The 19,170-nt window shown below is 33.0% G+C and overlaps 1 protein-coding gene across 2 annotated transcripts in view; it reads right to left on the reverse strand.

The window, feature by feature from the left end:
• Nucleotides 1-1,248: 1,248 nt before the first annotated feature.
• Nucleotides 1,249-19,170, reverse strand: part of LOC115213913 (BTB/POZ domain-containing protein KCTD16) — a 100,261-nt gene continuing 82,339 nt past the window's right edge. For both annotated transcript variants that reach the window (XM_036504694.1, XM_036504695.1), the window contains one exon: nt 1,249-3,005. The gene's annotated coding sequence lies outside the window, so the exon portion shown is untranslated. The remainder of the gene's footprint in view (nt 3,006-19,170) is intronic.

Consider the following 19,170-nt stretch of genomic DNA (forward strand, 5'->3'; position numbering starts at 1 on the left):
GCTGCTATGTAATATACAAATTAGGCAATATATAACATAAAAGATACATCATTCTCTTTTGTTGCCAGAGCATCCAAATTCCGTTTTGAAACTAAACCAATAACTATAAGCAAAATTCCTACACAGCACCCATCCATACTTTAAAATATTAAAAAAAATAATATTTAGTATCTACGAATTGGAAAAAGAAAACAAGAAAACAACATACTGTTAATATACTCATTCTTTTGAGCGTATATCAATATAAAATGTGAGTTTACAAGTTCACAAGTTAATCTACAGCCTCTTTTGAAATTTAGTTTGCATTGTTTCCCATACTATTAGACAATACAATGGCACATTCTACAGAAGTGGTTTCCTGCTCTAATAAACTCTAAAACATAATCATATACAAATGTATGAATGTATAATATACTAAATATTTCTAAATGTGTATTATTACATTTTTTGTTTTGTTTTCTGATTTGATGAAACTCGGTTGAAGACAATAATATGAAAGTTGTCCGCTATAACAAAATCAAAGCCCTAAACGTATTATGTAGTCAAAAATTATATACATATCATATTATATACATATGTGTGTTTTGTTTCGCATGTCACATATCAGACATTGAAATATTTATTTTCTTAATATCGAGAATCATGGAAACATTGAAATCTAGAAAGCATAGAGAATCAGACAGTAATGCAGTCGGTGTTCAGAAAGATAAATACTAAACGTTTCAATTCTATAAAATGATGGTATCCAGAATAATTTATATATATGAATGCGTTAATAAACGCCAATGTGATAACCAATGCGTTAACAAATATTATGACAGACAGCAATGTTTTAAGACTTCAGATAAATTACATCAATAATTTCTTTCTCAATGATGACTCACTTGGCGGCGTTTATTAAAAATATAGAGGACTTCTAACTTAGTACATTTTCGTTCAAATCACAAATTATGTTTCGCGTTTTCTTGGTGGGTTAAAGGCGCTTAACTCCTGCAGAAGAGATGGTGCGAGACGTTTCAGGAAATAATTTTGAGATATGTAAGAGACTACTGTGGCTACAGAAAAGTAAGGGCAGAGATTAATCTCTTATCAGCCCAGAAGTATTCATCTAATGATCCATAATTGACACATTTCATATTAACAAATCGGAGCAGGTGAAAACACGAATCAAATATCTGATGGATAAGTACTTTTCTATATCAGATAATAAAAGAAACCGTTGAATTATATCCAGAAATTTTTTTTTTCTTTTTTTGCAGGTGGTATACAACACGCTCCTCTTGTTATTATTCACAGAAATACCAGGCATGGTACTTTTCATAGTAATAAATTTAAAGTCATATACCGTGAGATCATTAAAATCTATTTACTTTATAAAAGAATTTGATAATATATACCGGTGAAATCAATGACCGTAGTTGTGGTGTTTATAAAATATCCATTTCTCATAACTCACACAGGAACGCCAGGGAAGAATAGGTTCTATGCAGCTTTGAGCAGGTTACATCGAATGTAACTGGTACCAATAATTCCACGATCGGTTACATCATAATTCTACTCAAGATTGATTGAATTTTTTAATGTAAGAAGATACTAGTTGATGGCATCAAATATATATGTTTTACTAATCACTAATTTACAGGTGGACATACACACATAAATACATACATACATTCACAAACATGCATATATACTTACATACATATCCATTTATCTATCCTAGCAGTTTTGGACCCCGAGGAAACATAGGTCCTAGAAACTCCTGTAACGAAATCGCCGTAGTGTGGATATGTTTACACAATGGGACGCCTATACCCAATCCAAATGTGGTGTAGATGACTTCTCATTACTGCTATTCGTAAGGCGTTTATTTGTTTGTTATAGCATATGAATTTTGTGTCAACTCATCGTGTTATACATAATCTTAAATTTTGATTGATCTATTAGTTATAATTTGGTGCATCGCTGGTTATATGTTTTACATTTCTGTGGTGGTCCAAACAGAATACATTTTCTAAAGAATCCTTTCTAAAGATTTTCCACATAAATGGAGGTTCTACTTAGCCGGGGGTCTCCAAGTATTTCTGTTGGTTGTGAATCTGGAATCACTGGTGATCACTACAGTCATGTCAAACGAAGTTACAGGATTGCCGTATGGTACTAGTGGAACCTATGTGTGCTGAAATTATGAAGAAATAATGTATACGGCAAGGAAGAACTATTCACACGATGGACAGACAATGCAGAAATGTTCTTATTGTATGCAATATACATTAACTGCACATATAATAACTAACTTCCTAATTACTTTACAGTTCGAAAGTATATCTTCTTAAATTCATGTGAAATTATGGTATAAGCCAAAATTATTGTGATTCTATTCGTGTAATTCTTACACTATTTTGTGATTTCTTCAAAATATATATTAGTGAAAGTAAACGGCATAATTGCTCGTGAATTACTTTCGATGCCTGGCTATTAACTACTCCAATTTCAAGTGGGATTGACATACTGTATCAACGCACATCTGTTTAATAGTATTATTGATCTTTGATATTTCTATTAATGTATTAACGGTTCTATTTTGAAAATTTCTTCAAAGAACAAGCAATTTTTCTTTCAAAAGTTTCTTGATAATATTTCACTAAAATATTCAATGTTATATAATTATAAGCATCCTCTTCGTAGAATATGTTTCTGAGGTATTCAGTAGTCTCACTGGAAGACTGCCCTAATATTACATTACCACAGTTTCAATACATTAATATTTTTAATACAGCTCAATAAATCGTTCTTTGTGGTATCTATTGATTGCATAAATTTTATTTATTCTAATCTCCTGTTAAATTTACTTCATAATATCCATCTCTAAAATTGGTATATCGGGAATTTTGTCCATTCGTGATATCATCAATTCGTTCGTATTATATAACACTGGCATTTCTTTCTCCATTTGTTATTCTTCTTCAGTCATAGACCATCTGAAGCATCTGATGTATTGGGGTCTGAAAGAATGGAAATTATATAGTTAATTACAGAAATTAAATAAAATATATGAATACATATATGCATGCACAAAGGTATATGTAAGTAAATGAGTGTATACATATGTTTACATGTATGTATATGTATGTATGTATCTATCTACCTACTCGTCTGTCTGTCTCTCTCTCTCTCTATCTATCTATATATTTATGTATCTATATATATATATATATATATATATATAATATATATATATATATATATAGTGAGAGAGAGAAGGTGGTTGGGATTAACATAAGCAAAAGGCAAGAAGTTTGTGAATGGAGTTTAGATGTTAGTCGATAAAAGTGGTCTCTATACTTCGTGTACTCTTTTTTTAATCAAGTGTGCGAAAACGTGCAGAAGAGTATTGGACGCACGCCCTTACAGTTGTTTATTTTGTTCCTGAACTGGACGTCAAGATATCTTGCAGCAAAGCACTTCGTTTTACGCTGCTTCTGTGTACTCGTATGAAAGTGAAAGCTAACAGAATGCTGGTGCCGCTAACATTTTCCATTAGAATATCCCGATGAATGAACGGTTGGCAAACTAATTAGTATGTCTCCTCCTAACGGCATGGCATGGGAATTTGCATAACTTGCAGCGTTAAAATATCCTTATTTTTAATGAGATGGGTTCTGTTGCATAGCAGACACTATGTTTTGAATTTCAGGTTCTATGGCAAAGACTTTTAAGTGTAGATCAAATTTCTCATATAATGTGTTTCTACAGCTAAGAAAATTTGCTCATATAAATATGGAGGGAAGAATCTTAATCGTTTGTTTATAGTTAATATTGTGTGAAGAATCTCAAATGTTTGTTAACAGAAACCATCCCAAACTGAAAATTGCTGGGGTAGAAAACAAATAACGTAATAGCAGTGGTAAAGATGTCCCCATCCCCGTCTCCGCCCAGTAGTCCCGGGAGGCTCGTAGGGGTATATTTCTCAGGCACCAACCTACATAGGGTTCTATCCGAAGGAAATATTAGATTTTTCTCGCTCGATTCACAGGAGTGGCCAACTAAAACTATGCCACATTATTTGTTGTTAAATACACGTATGTCGAAGTAAAAGCATAGGAGGACCATCAATATGCCCCCCACAAAATTAAGCATAAACAATAAACGCCAGCCACATCTCGCTACATGCTATTAAACATGTAAACAACAAACAGGCATATAGAAATACGCCAATAGACTAATTCAAGAAATGTGCACAAACATTACATACATGCAAACATGCATTTACATGTATATACGCACATTGAAATTTACATTCCAGAGTCATCGAACCAAATCGATATTAGACCGTAAAGAATCATATAACCTCAAGTGAAAAAATTATACGCGTAACCAACAAACCGAAGTGAATGCTTTTCAATAAACTTTGAAAAAACATGTTCAAAGCTGCCCAGCAACTAGAACTTAGCGAATTTTCAAAATAAAATCCTCAAACTATAAAGAACGAAATAAAACAAGATATTGATACAAAAGCAAAATATATATACATTTTATATTAATAGAAAAACGGTGTATTTGAACGACTGTAAATAGATCCAACGAACCGTTGTAAAACAAAACGCATTTTCATTCCATAACTACAAATAATAATTTTTGACAAATCACTTTACAAATGCAGAAACAGCAAATGTATTTACTACTCAAACAGTGATAAAAGCTTTAAAATACTCATGTAACTGAACTGATGTAAAAAAAGAAAACAGGAAAGAAAGAATGAACTAAAAAGTCACGCCAACGCGTTTTCTAAAACAAAGTAATATCAACCACTGAAAACGAGGGAATAAGCCCGCCCCCAGAATATCTAGAGTACGACGCGGCAAATTGTACCCACACGCACACACACACACACACGCACGCACCACGCGCACACACACACACACACACGCACATACACACACACACATGCACGCACGCACATACACACACACACATACGGAGCAAGAATCGGGATTTAAAAAACAAAGACTTAACAGAAAAACCCTTCACATTTGTACGGCTATGACGAAGATCAAAGGTTGAGACCCAGGGTTTAATGCTACAGTTCCAAGTAAGCCTGAGAATCCAGGAAGCACGATGGGGGAGAGTATACAGATCACGAATCAGCTGTCTACACATGGAATAAATATTTCTTCTCTCCTTTCACTTTGTTATATATATATATGTGTATGTATGTGTGTGTGTGTGTGTGTGTCTATGTATGTGTCTGTGTGAGTGCATATATATTTTGATTTTTTCTGTGACTATGATCACTACAAACCATTAAGCTTGTTGCTGAAGAAAAATAGTTCCCTTTATTAATGGTATTTTTTAATTAAAGACGTATACTATTCTCCTGGGCATATTGCGAATATTACCTTACATTCCTATTATTGCACAAAAAGTGCCATTGGTCGAATGGCTAAGTATACGAGGACGTAAATACACAAACATCGGGGACACACTCACACACACACACACCACACACACACACATATATATATATATATATATATATATATATATATATATATATATATATACAGTAAGAAAAGAGATGAAAGTGGTGAGTTGTAATGCAAATATATATATATATATATATATATATATATCATGAAAGAAGGGAAATGCACTGTTTAAATAGTTTTAAGATATTTTAAACGAAAGAGCATTGTGTTTGTCCACCGGTATTGCTTTCGCCTATCATGACATTGTCATTATAGTAATTTCGTATTTCCTTGAGAAGATTTTAGTTGTATGAAAGTTTGTGAATGAATCAACAAGTAGCAATATCTAAGGGGAGGTAATTGGTGATAGTTACTAGAGACACGGGAGGTAATTGCTCATTTTGGGGTTAGGATAAATAAACACACAAAAACTCATGAGCTAAAGTAGTGACATGAAATATAAACAATGATGGGTATGTGATCATGAATTAAAATATCTATTGAGACCAAAGCTGGTTATGCGTACATATTTTGACATGTACTTTACTTTTAGATAAATAAATTTTCTTTATTTAAACGCTTTTGTATAGAAATTGTTTCTTTGCACTAGTAGATGGAGGAAACTTTGAAATTTGGTAGGAGAGCCCCTGCACATCCCTCTATGTGTTCACTCAAAGGCATCTGTTTATAATTTGGGAAACGGATCTCTTCCCTATGTAGTGTGGTTCTCCGTCTAAGTACCATACTTGTCTGTCTTTTATAGTTATGTCTACAACCTCAACAAGCTATAACAAATTAAATTCTCGGATGTACAAGTGAAGTTGGTCTTAATTGTGAACACTTCCCTTTGTTTGAATTGGAATTTTGCCGATCAACAAGTCTCGGAATCCCTGTTTGTAGTGGGATGGGGGTCATGATCAGTCCTACAACCTAATTGGTCAGCTATTTTTTTGAAAACCATGACATGGTTCCGATTCGTTGATGGTTAGCAAATAAAACAAAAACAAATCAAATAAATAATGAGGCATGGCAAGTATGGGCCAGAAAGAGAGCAAAATAAAATTAAAAACAAGTAAATGAGTATGTGCGATGGATAAAACAATAGGTTTAAGGGAAGACGATCCTAAAGGACGGCATAAGAAAAATAAAAGAGTCTAAACGTATATAAATATAAAAATATAAAACATATATCTAACTATCGGGGGAATCTACTGTATATGGTTCAACGTAATATAGGAGCTGGATAGGGGATGCATTGTTGTCGGAAGGCAGAAGAAGGAGGATTGCGTGAATAAGGACAAAAATGGATGGACCGGACGAATGGTGGTTGTTTTGCTAACTTATAGTTATTCAGTGCTAAAACTTATACTAGTAAAATATAGAATGTTAGATATTAAGTATTGAAGGAGTGGCATTGTTTTATAATATTAATTTATTAAATTCTGTGTTTTTATTAAGAAGGGGTAGTTTGAAAAAAAATGTTTACAAATATATATATATATATACCGCTATCGGGAATTCTGTGTATAGCTAAAGGGGGTTAACCCGTGTATTTCTAGCTAATTAATTTATTAATTCCGTATTATTTGAATAGTACTCAACTTGGGTCTAAGGGAAGAGGTAATATCAGTTACAGATGCAAATTGGAGGTATTTGTGTTCGGATAAGGGTGTCAACTATGGTGTGTAGACATCTTTGGGTTACGATATATTAGGTAGTTTAGCTATAGTAAATTACATTATATTATACTCAATTATCCGAGTGTACATAACGGTTTATATTTATAATTTAACCTAGTGGATGGTGTGCTATATTATTATTACTCTGCTCATTTATAAGGTGCATTTCAATTACTAAGTGCTAGTATGTATGGTAAAGTCTCGCGTGTATTTTCTAAAGGTTCATAAGGGAGGGATTCTTAGCCCCAGTGTATAAACTAGGTTTATGTAGAGTATTCCTAATAGGAGTATGAGATAATATACCACTGGGGACAAATATAACACTCAATGGCGAAATTGCCACGCAATAACAAGTACTTGGGTATGAATAATTGGGTACACTACCAGTAGCATATTGGATGGGTACCATCCCTTAGTTGGTTGGTTTCCCGACCTCTAACTCACACACACAACACACACACAAACATATACATACAGAGAGAGAGAGAGAGAGACAGACAGAGAGAGAGAGACAGAGAGACAGAGAGACAGAGAGAGACAGAGAGAGAGAAGAGAGGTAGACAAATAGACAGATAGAAAGAGAGAGAAATAGTGAGAGAGAAGTAGAAAGAGAGAGAGGTAGGTAGAATGACACATGCATATATATATATATGTGTGTGTGTGTATTTCCGTATGTGTATGCACGAGTGTTATCTCAAATATATTCACAATTACTCTAACTGCTATTTTGGAGTACACAAAAGACAGTATATTATGCACAATACCTCCACATACATTGTTGATTTTAGTTTCTAAACAGACATTAATTTTTTACACATTGCAACGTACTTAAGTGCTAATCAACGAAAGCGTTACATTTATTCCTAAACCAGTTGAATGGTGAATAATTAAACCGTCTATATATTTAGATTTAGATTTCTCGTGGTTTTTTCTCCACTAACTATACTTTTCATAAATTGCAGTTTCTCTTCACTGTTAAACCTGTTCTGGCTAATTTATAATTCCGAAATCAAATATTTGCCAAAATATTAATGGGTTTGCTTTAACCAATTGCTTAATTATTTACCCAGGAAACAGTTTTCATTATTGCGAGGTACGCTGCTGCTGTTGCTGCGAGTCTGCTGCTGTTGTTGTTGCTGTTGCGGCTGCTGATGTAGTTGTGGTTGCTGTAGGTTTCTCTTCATTTTCCTTAATTTTTCATTCCGATCTCAAACTTAAACATTTTTATTATTCACCAATAACTAATAATGTCTTACCTAGCAAACAGGTAAGCAGAGTTACTACAGCAACTAAGCCGAGTACTAAACAAAATTATATTAAAATCGTTCATGCTATGATTTTAAACGACTATATCCATAAAATTTACTCACGTTTTTCTATAAGGGCAAACATGTACCCTGCCCTTACAGAAAAGCCTGAATATATGATCTTTTCAAAAGGATACAGAAAAACCGGATATATATATATATATATATATATATATAACTTTAGCAGGTGGTATTCTATCGACTTTCTAAGGCATATCTAATTCTCGTGTTGTATTGTTGTGTACATACGGACTAATACCAATTAATGGCTGAGTTCGGTCACTGCAGCTGCTAGGGAATGGGTAGATATATAGATGAATCCTTAAACAGAGACATCATTAACATTTTTTTAGTAATTATTATTTCTTCTGATTATTCTGTTCTGAGTTCAGTTTCATTCCCAGCAGCAATTACGAGCAATTTGCTTTGGTCTGTCCAAAGAAAGAGTTCGAGATTTCTCTCTCACCTGCTTGAGATCCTGTAAACTATAGGAAAATGCGTTTCGTCTCGATAAGGAATTTTAACGCTTTCGTTTTAAACAAAATTACAAGTGCATAAAGACCCGTGAAGAGGCATCTGCAGTGAAAAAAAAAGTGATTATATTATAGGCACAAGGTCTGACATTTGAGAAAACTGGTTAGCTAAGTACAAAGACCGAGTAATTTAATAGTAGATATTTTTATCTACCTTGTTTGATGAAACACACTATTTACATCTATCTATCTATCTATCTATCTATCTATCTATCTATCTATCTATCTATCTATCTATCTATCTATCTATCTATCTATCTATCTATCTATCTATCTATCTATCTATCTATCTATCTATCTATCTATCTACCTTGCTAGCTAGCTAGCTAGCTACTCATCTATCTATCTATTTATATATCTATTTGTTTGCGTATGTAACTATATAAAGAGTTGTTGATGAGTTATTAATACGGGCAAAATACTTTATAAACTCTCAAAACACCAGGCTAAGGGAATTTTGTAGATTAGTAAAGAACTGCATGTATGATTATGGCAGAGTGCGAAATTATAGTTCATCACGGTTCCATATTGTACATCCACGGCTGTATTCCCAGTTAGACTGGTATTTTTCGCACAGTGGTATACAAATAAGGTATAAATAATGCTCATTACATATCCTTTTATTGTAGTAAATTCGACTTACAGCTGTTTCCGATAATCGTTATAGGTTCGTTCAATGATCGATTTACTCAATCGATCGGTTGATCGATTCTTTAAAAATTGAACGATCTTAAAGAACTAATGCTATCCTTATGAGAATCGGAGTATTATGATGAAAACAATGCAGAACATCGATAAATCAAGTATACAAACATGGGAAACGGACCGAAAATAACCAATAAGTACAAGGCGAGTGGAAGCGAGATAAAGAGGATAAGGGAAAAAGAAGTGGTTAGCTGGAAAAGAACAAAAAGGGAAAGAAAGAAAAGGAAGACTGAAAGGGAGATATGAATAAGAGAAGGGGGGGCATGGGATAAAAGAATGAAGATAGGGAGGGGCATGCGATAGTAAGGAATCATAGAGGGGAATAGTATTAAAAAACATGAATGGGCTTAGTGTGTGTGCAATTGGGTCATCACTCTCAAAAACATTTATATTGTCTTCTTGGCCAGATACTATACTGATAGGGCATTGAAATTTGATATCGGCTACTTACTCCCATGTTCAACTTAAATCTTTAATATTGGATTGCTTTCTACTAGATTGGGAGCGAAGAGTATATTAAAAAAAACGGAGAGATAATGGAATAAAACATCCAGAAACCTCAATGTTAGGATGGGAATTTGGGAAAGCTCTAGCAAAAATTGATAGTAGGGACAGAAAAATTATAAACTTAAAAAAAAAACTACTTTCATTTATTATTTGGTCAACACACGCATTGAATAACTATCGTAGACTGCACATCACCATTTAACGAATTTAAGGGAGATGTTAAAAGTCTAAATTGCACGTCTATAAATCCAGTGTTTACCATCACATTTTTATTTGCTCCTCTTTTTATGCTACTTTCAATTGAATTATGTGCATTATGCTTATCCGTTAGTAGCAATTGTTTCGGATAGCGGTTCTTTTGAATCTTTTAAATTTTATTGTTTCACTTTTACCTGTTTAATCTCCTCCGAGTTTTATTCGATTTGTTATTACGTCCATTGACTTCCGATTCTGTAGAAGTAGTTTGACAGTAACCTTGAAGGCATTAGCCTAAGATAGCAGTCTACACTACATACATACATACATACATACATACATACATACATGCATATAAACATACACACATACATACATCTCTCTCTCTCTCTCTCTCTCTCTCTCTCTCTGTGTATATATATATATATAGTGTTCCGTTATAATTATGATCAACAAAAATAAACTCCATCCAGTGAAAGATAAACAGCATTTAATATACACAAATTTTAAAACAGACCTACTAATGTTTTCATGCTGAGAGCCACAAAAGTTATGAGCATCAAGTAAACTTTGAATACTGTTAGATCTATTTGAAAAACCAGTACGCTGGTCTATGATAATGTATGAGTAAAAACAAGAAGATAAACGCGTAGAAGTTTGATGTAAAAAGCAAAGTAAGAAAAGTAAGAAAACAAAGATCTCCGCCTCCTTTATTTGTACAGATCATAATGAATCTAGTTTGTGTAGACTAGTATTTACGGACAGCAGGCTAACGTCTTTCAGACATCTCCTGAATCCCGAGCAGAGAGTGTCTCCCAGGCTGAGAAAAGCAATTTGTTTAAGTGCTTGCATTTTCTAGAAATTTCAGATCTGGAATTATGTAGTGCTGTGGAATTCTTGAATCTACAATGTATGTGTGACATTTCAGCTACGCATAACTATAAATGGCGTAGATTTCTTCACGATTCTCAACTTGATAGCATTGCATATGGTGTGGAGTCAGTCTTCAGACCCTATACACAGCCACTCAACTTAGTGGCTTTATTTTTATCAATGTATCAGAAATAAGATTGGTTGTTTGTATAACGCCGTAATTTTTCATCACGATTACGTTTACATGGTGCACTGCTGTAACCTTGGGTTCATAAACAAGTGAGTTCATCAAACATGCCTGATCACCGGACAGGCTGCAGGGTCTCGAGAGTTACAATTGGGAATGTGCTCCTGGTGTGACTTCTTTCATATTGCTGCCCCAATTATCACTCGCAAGGTCTAACGGCATGCACTGAGACGGAAAGTGATCGGAGACAGATGACATGATATGCCAAATTATGGAATCGAAAACTATTAGTAGCTCATTTTAGAGTTAGGACGGTGGACAAGGACGAACAATCGAACGAAATACGGCCTTGGGGGCAAGGAAACGAGAATAGTGGGTAACAAAAGAAAACAAATACAAAACGATACAGAGTATGATTTAGGACGAATAGTCGAACAAAATACGGCCTTGGGGCCAAGGAGACGAGAACAGTGGTTAACGCTTAGAAAATGTCTTGAAGGATGCACAACAGAGAGACAGAGTATTTGTGACTGGTCAGCTACGAGCCCAGAGTAAGAAAGGAAGGAAGAGGAGAACTAGCCGCATGCCACATGACAGAAGCAGGCAGAGGAGAAGGACAGCAAGAGAGAGCGTCAGAGAAAAGTAGAAAATTTTTACGAGCACCGCTAATTGAGGAGCGCTCAGTGTTACTGTAAAAAGTGCGAAACTGAATATTACCAATCGGTCTATAACTGATGAAGAATTACGGACCTTCTGTTTGTCTCCCATTCGTTTTTACATTCAGTATACGTTATATTTCGTTTGATTATTTATCATACATTTTTCATATATATATATATATATATATATATATATATATATATATACGCTATATACGCACGCGCTAAATAGCGTTCATGCAGACCATGTTAACGGCCTATGGGAAATATTATTAAAATGAAATAAATAACGGGATTACGAAATTATGTTGGGTAACCATCAGTGAAACTTACTGATTAGTATCGGTTCAAAATGAAATTTCAAGAAACCTTTTATTTTAAGAAGCCGTTGATAATCGTTCCGGAATATTTCAAATGGTAGTGGTTAATTATTCTCTGGAATTAGTGTATGTTGACAGTGATAATATAGGTACAATTCGAGCATGAGAATAATTCCAGATGTGCGACGTACATATGTGAAGCGTTGAGGCAATATATTAGTGTGAAAAATGGGGTAATGTTTAACACAATATTGTTAATGTTAGGAGGGAGACGAGTGGTAGTGGCAGAAAGGAACAACTAATTGATTTGTCAGATACAATATATTTAGATTACATTATCATTAGAATAGGAAAACTAATGAACTAATAAGGCTAAATTATAAGCAATAATGAATGAAAACTGTATTAAACCAATTAGAGAGCTCGAAGCATACCCCCAGATAAACAGATGCACAAACACATAGATAACCTCACACACACGTATGTTGCATGTAGATCCATAATACATGCACACACACATATGTGTGTGTGTGCATGTGTATATGCATGCTTACATGCTTATATACTTTTCAAGTCTTCGTCCCCTATCTCTTTCTCGCTGTGTGTATGCGCACATACGAGCGAGCGCGTGTTTATCAATTGCACGAACATGTGAAATTAATCAATATTGTAAACATTACATATTTGCTAAACTGCAGTCTTAGAATCCGCCGAACGTGTTCTGCATTCATCTTAATAATTGCAGTTATTATATTGTTTTACGTACGAAATATATGGCTACACAGATTGACAATGGCTAATATCATTGCATATATCAGAACTTCAGTATTGTCTATGTAGACATATGTGTGTGTGTGTGTATGTGTGTGTGTGTAACTGCATATTTCAATCCGGAAGAAAAACGCGAGTTCTTACGATAACTCATAATAAAATATTCTCCCACGAGATGTTGCCGTTTGGCAGGAAACCAATTTTGGACTCAGGACTGCCAAATTTGATGTCTATCATTTGAGTAATTTTTCCCGCTTTACCGACCATGCATTATGGATCTACATGCAACTTATTTTGTAGTTGCTAGTATTCTCATTTGTACATGCGTTGGTTCTGCTTGAGATAACCTGTAATGAAAATATCCCGGCCACGGACGGCAAAATAATTTTTCACGAGTCTATTATTTAATACAGTAGAAATGTTATTGACATTTATAGTAGTTTAAGGACGTAGGTATTCTAATTGAAATACACCTCCCTCTTTCCTTTCCGATATGGTTGTATATTTTATTTGCGATTGAAATTATTTTCGCTAACTAGGCTTGAAGGGCTCATAGGGCAAGGAGAGGAAATTGTTAATGTGATTTGTTAAGATTAATTAACTTTGTAAGGGAAGTAATCTCAATCCAAATGGATGGTGAAAATTGATAAAGGTATCATTAAAAGAATAACACCAGCCTTAACCGATTGCAAAAATATACCTTGAGACAACAAAATCCTATGTCACTAAATATACTGTTTGCATTCAGAGTTAAAACAAAGATTTGTGGTGTTATATTATACAAAAGATTTCTAGTAGTTAAACATCTTGTGCGTTAAAAGTTTACGATGTATGTACAAATACACTTGTTCTTTTAATATGTACAAACTTTATGCAATAAGCTAATATCATATTTAAAGCAACTGTAATTACCATAGCTCTATTGATAAAATCGGAAGAGAGATAGACATAATGTGAACACTCAATGTCCTATCAACATGCTTCGCTGATTTTGCTAATAAAATTATCGATCCATATCAACATGTGTTTCAAATATAGTTTTATATAAATATATGTTGAAACACATAATTGACGAGTATATGCTCTGTATTGCTTTTGTAGTCATCTTTTGTTGGCAACATCAACATTGTGGTGTCCATTTTTATTATACTATTGGCAGCATGATAGAACAGCACTCGTGTGATATATATATATATATATATATATATATATATATATATATATATATGTGTTGTGTGTGTGTGTGTGTGTGTGTTATGTATGTATATATGCATATGTATTTATATATACATATATATGTGTATATATATATATATATATATATATATATATACATATATATATATGCATATGTATTTATATATACAAATATGTGTATATGTGTGTATATATAATATATATAGATATATTTATGTACGTATACATAACAGAGAGCAAGGTATCACAAACCGATATATGAGATGATTATACTACTAGCTCTTATCTATATATAAAGCACGTTCAGGACTTCATTGAAAGAACAGACATGCTTCAGTTGGCATACACAATGCAGACAACAGGAGAAACAGGTACTGTGTAACTAGGAATTGCAGAGCATTGAGAGAATTCCGCTACATGTTATATACAACAAAATCTTTTAGAGAGAAGACAATTTACAAACATTGTTAGATATAATTTCTCACTTGTTAAATACCACCACCGAAGTCCGGTATATTTCTCACTCGTGCGTGGGTGGGTTATTCTTATTGGATTTGTGTTTAGTATATATCTATTTGAGTTTCTCTCTTTGTATATATATATATATATATATATATATATATTATATATATATATATATATATGTGTGTGTGTGTGTGTGTGTGTGTGTGTGTGTGTGTGTGTATATATATATATATGCGTGTGTGTGTGTATGTATATATACATATATACACATACATACATATACAGTTTTTTCTGAGTTACATTTGCACCAACTATTGTACAACCATGATCTTCTAATGTGTGAAGCATTAGTGCTTACTAATGTCTAATATTTTTATACAATATCAATTTTTCTTTTATAGTAATATTTCTGTTGGTGTTTCTGGTAAATATTTAGTGTATTGTCTATCGTGAATGCAAATTTCGCTGTATTATTTTATTGGGTGTACTTTATGTTGTGTACATCACTGTATAATTGTTATCGGTTGTCCCTTGTTCAGAATATATGCTGCATAGCTTATGCAGCAAGGTGAAAGTTATGAGTCAGTAAGAATGGAAGAAGTGCCAGTTGCTAGTGGTTGTAGTATCGTGTATTGACTATAAAAGAGTATGTTGTCTAAATTTGTTGTACATTGAAGCATTATTGGATGATGGTTTTATAGTGTGTGTTGTGTCATATTGTATGGTTCTGATTATGTGAGATGTATCTTTTGTCAATCATGATATTTTATTGGGTGGCTATGGCAAAAAATATGTGATGTGTTCAGAGTGTGCACTCCTTGAACTGTTCTATTAAATTGAATGTAGTTTGCGTAGGATGGGGATCGTATGTATCAGGGCTATATACTAAAGCATTATATTGTTGTAAACACCGGCATGTTAGTTCTTCGATAAAACTTTCTTTATCATACTAATATCTATAGCTATATAAAATCTTTTCGTCTACCGTACATCATAATTATTTCAGTTCGAAGACTATTTTAGTGAAATAGTTTCTTCCCTTCCCCTCCAAGGTAATCTTTGGTTCACAAGAAATTGAGACAGTGATTAGAATACAGACATTGTTTCATTAATGATGGGCATGTCGTTGGATTTAATACCTAGAGGTAGGCGCCATTTGTATACCGCTAGACTATTCAGTAGGATGTATCTCATCATTACATATGGGTGGCCTTAATGAAAACGAGAATGATAAGGGTAAAAGATAAATGGGTGGTCTTAATGAAAGGGACAATTATAGGTGCAAAATATACAGATTTCTGGTACTTTAAGTCGGTTTGGTGGACCACTGGCATCGTTTTGTTTTCTTATGCGCTTGTTGAAAATATGCGCTTGTTGAAAACTATACATATGCACAAATATGTGGAACGTTTTCCAAGAGCATCTTAGGAAATGTTCATATTGTGAAACCCAAAATGAACGAGTTTTCTATTTATCCTGGTTATCGCTTCATATGTGGGATCTGCACAGCAATACTTTAAAAAAAGTTACTAATAAGCTTCCTGCGTATTAAGTCTCGGCGTATTCGTAATTTTAATCAGACTGTCAAATTCTGAGAGAAGTCTCACCGTTTTAGGTGACAGGAAATACGATTTGAACTTAGAACATACAAATCGATTTATCAATACAGCATTCCTTTCCCTCTTGTATTTCTACCACTGCACCACAATACGTTGTCACTTAGACCCAACGTAACTTTTCATAATAATCGGTAGATGAAAAGAAGAAAATGGTGTGATAAAGCCTTCTAATTTGGAAACCCTGAAAGGTATTAAACAGATCAATGCAAGATGAAACAAATTAATGCAATTATTGAATAATTGTGAATTTCTATATTTAATTAGGCTCATTAAGTTCAATGAAAACACATCAATTTTATCTCCTGAATATGTTTTACAAATCTGTGATAAATATGTAAATAATATAATAATAATAATAATAATAATAATAATAATAATAATAATAATAATAATAGTAATAATTATAATAAATAAATAATAATAATAATAATAATAATGATGATGATAATAATAATAATAATAATAATTATTATTATTATTATTATTATTACTATTATTATTATTGTTGTTATTATTATTATTATGATTGTTTATTATTATCAAAAGGATTGAGATAACTCTTCATAAATGTAAGTAGGCTATACGAAGAGCGGTATTATGCGATTGCAATATCTATTGCAAGACTTACTCTTTGTAAGCATAGTACTTATTCTATCGGTCTCTTTAACCGAACCGCAAAGTTACGGGGACGTACACACATCAGTTGTCAAGCGATACTGGGTGGGGTACAAAAACACATACACACACACGCACCCACCCCACCCCATATATATATATATACACACACACACACACACTACGTTTTGCTCGGCCCGAGGTTATAGTAGAAGACACTTGCCCAAGGTGCCACGCAGTGTGTTTGAACCCGGAAACAGGTGGTTGGGAAGCAAGCTTCTTACCACATATTCACTCCTGCGCCTATATTGTTTACATTTGCACGATGGATTCTATTACATAGCGCAGTGACGGCTTAACTCGTATTACATCGATTATAATCTATAATTTGTCTGACATACATAGAGATGTATGTGTGTAAGTATAAATTCATGTATGCGCGTGCGTGGATTCAAATCTATTTTATTTATATATTCGAACGTATCCAGTTCTACATGTAATATGTTTTCAATCAACGAATCATGTAGTTAACGACTACACGCCATATATATATATATATATATATATATATATATATATATATATATATATATATACATACATACATACATACATACATACATACATACATATATATATATATATATATATATATATATATATATATATATATATATATATATATATATATATATATATATACATCTATATACATATATAATATATGTATGTATTTTATTCTTTTATTCTTTTACTTGCTTCAGTCAGCGAACTGCAACCCTGATGGTGCAATGCTTTTAGTTGAAAAATCGGCCCCAGAACTTATTCTTTGTATGACTAATACTTATATCTGTTGTCAAGCAATGGTGGAGGGACAAACACAGATACAAATACATACACACACACACACGTATATATATATATATACTTGCTAAAGGTACAACGTAGTGGGACTGAACACGGAACCATGTGGTTGTGAAGTATGCTTCTTACCATATAGCTACTCCATTTGTATATATATATATATATATATATATATAGATATATATATATATATATATATATATATACATATATATATTATATACATATGTATATATAAAGAGAGAGAGAGAGAGAGAGCGAGAGAGAGAGAGAGAGAGAGAGAGAGAGAGGGGTAGATATAGAGAAATAGAGCGATTGATACATAAATAGGTAGATAGATATCTAGAGAGACATATACATATGTGCATATGATTGTGTGAAAATGCGTATGCTTGAGTGATACATATATATATATGTGTGTTATTTATTTGTGTATATCAAAACGTTCATGTGCATATAGAACGTTATATGGAGAGGAACGAGTTTCACATAAACGAATTATCTGATTTTCTGTTGAGAGTTAATATTATTAACTTGATCAATTTATTCTATTACCTCACAACCAAAGGAGCAACTTAGTGCAGATCAAACATAACAGAACACCTCGTACATAACTATAGGAAACTATAGTTACTTGCATTGTTGTATGTACATAAAAGTTAAGGTACAATATAAAACTAGGTCAAATGATATAGCTATTCATATAATGAAATATTATGATGTAAGGATACGCAGTATATTCTTTCATATATTGTTAATATACGACTATGTTATGTAACAGGTCAATTCCAATAATAAATATTACAGACTTTATGCAATAACTTTAGGTTTTTAACAAAGCGGTACAATTTATATGACCACGTTGTGTAACACCTCAATTTCATTGTAAAAAATCAATCTAGCTCAGTCCAATCTCGTCTATAAACGTTCGACGGAATTTTATTCGGCATCCTTATCACTTTTTCATCGCAGAATATTGCAGAAACAAATAAGACTGTAAATTACAACATAAAAGAACGTCTCAGTTGTATTTCGCCTAGATATACTTTATTCTTGGAGATTAAATATATTCATATACCTTTTATTTGAAAGTTAACTAGTTATCGATATTTTCTTGAGTTTTAGCTTTGTGCTTTGTTTGATATTGCCGTTATTTTGTCTCATGGAAATCAGGCTAGACACGCACGCAGACACACACACACACAC

The sequence above is a fragment of the Octopus sinensis genome, linkage group LG7 (genome assembly GCF_006345805.1).
Source record: "Octopus sinensis linkage group LG7, ASM634580v1, whole genome shotgun sequence".
Lineage (NCBI taxonomy): Eukaryota > Metazoa > Mollusca > Cephalopoda > Octopoda > Octopodidae > Octopus > Octopus sinensis.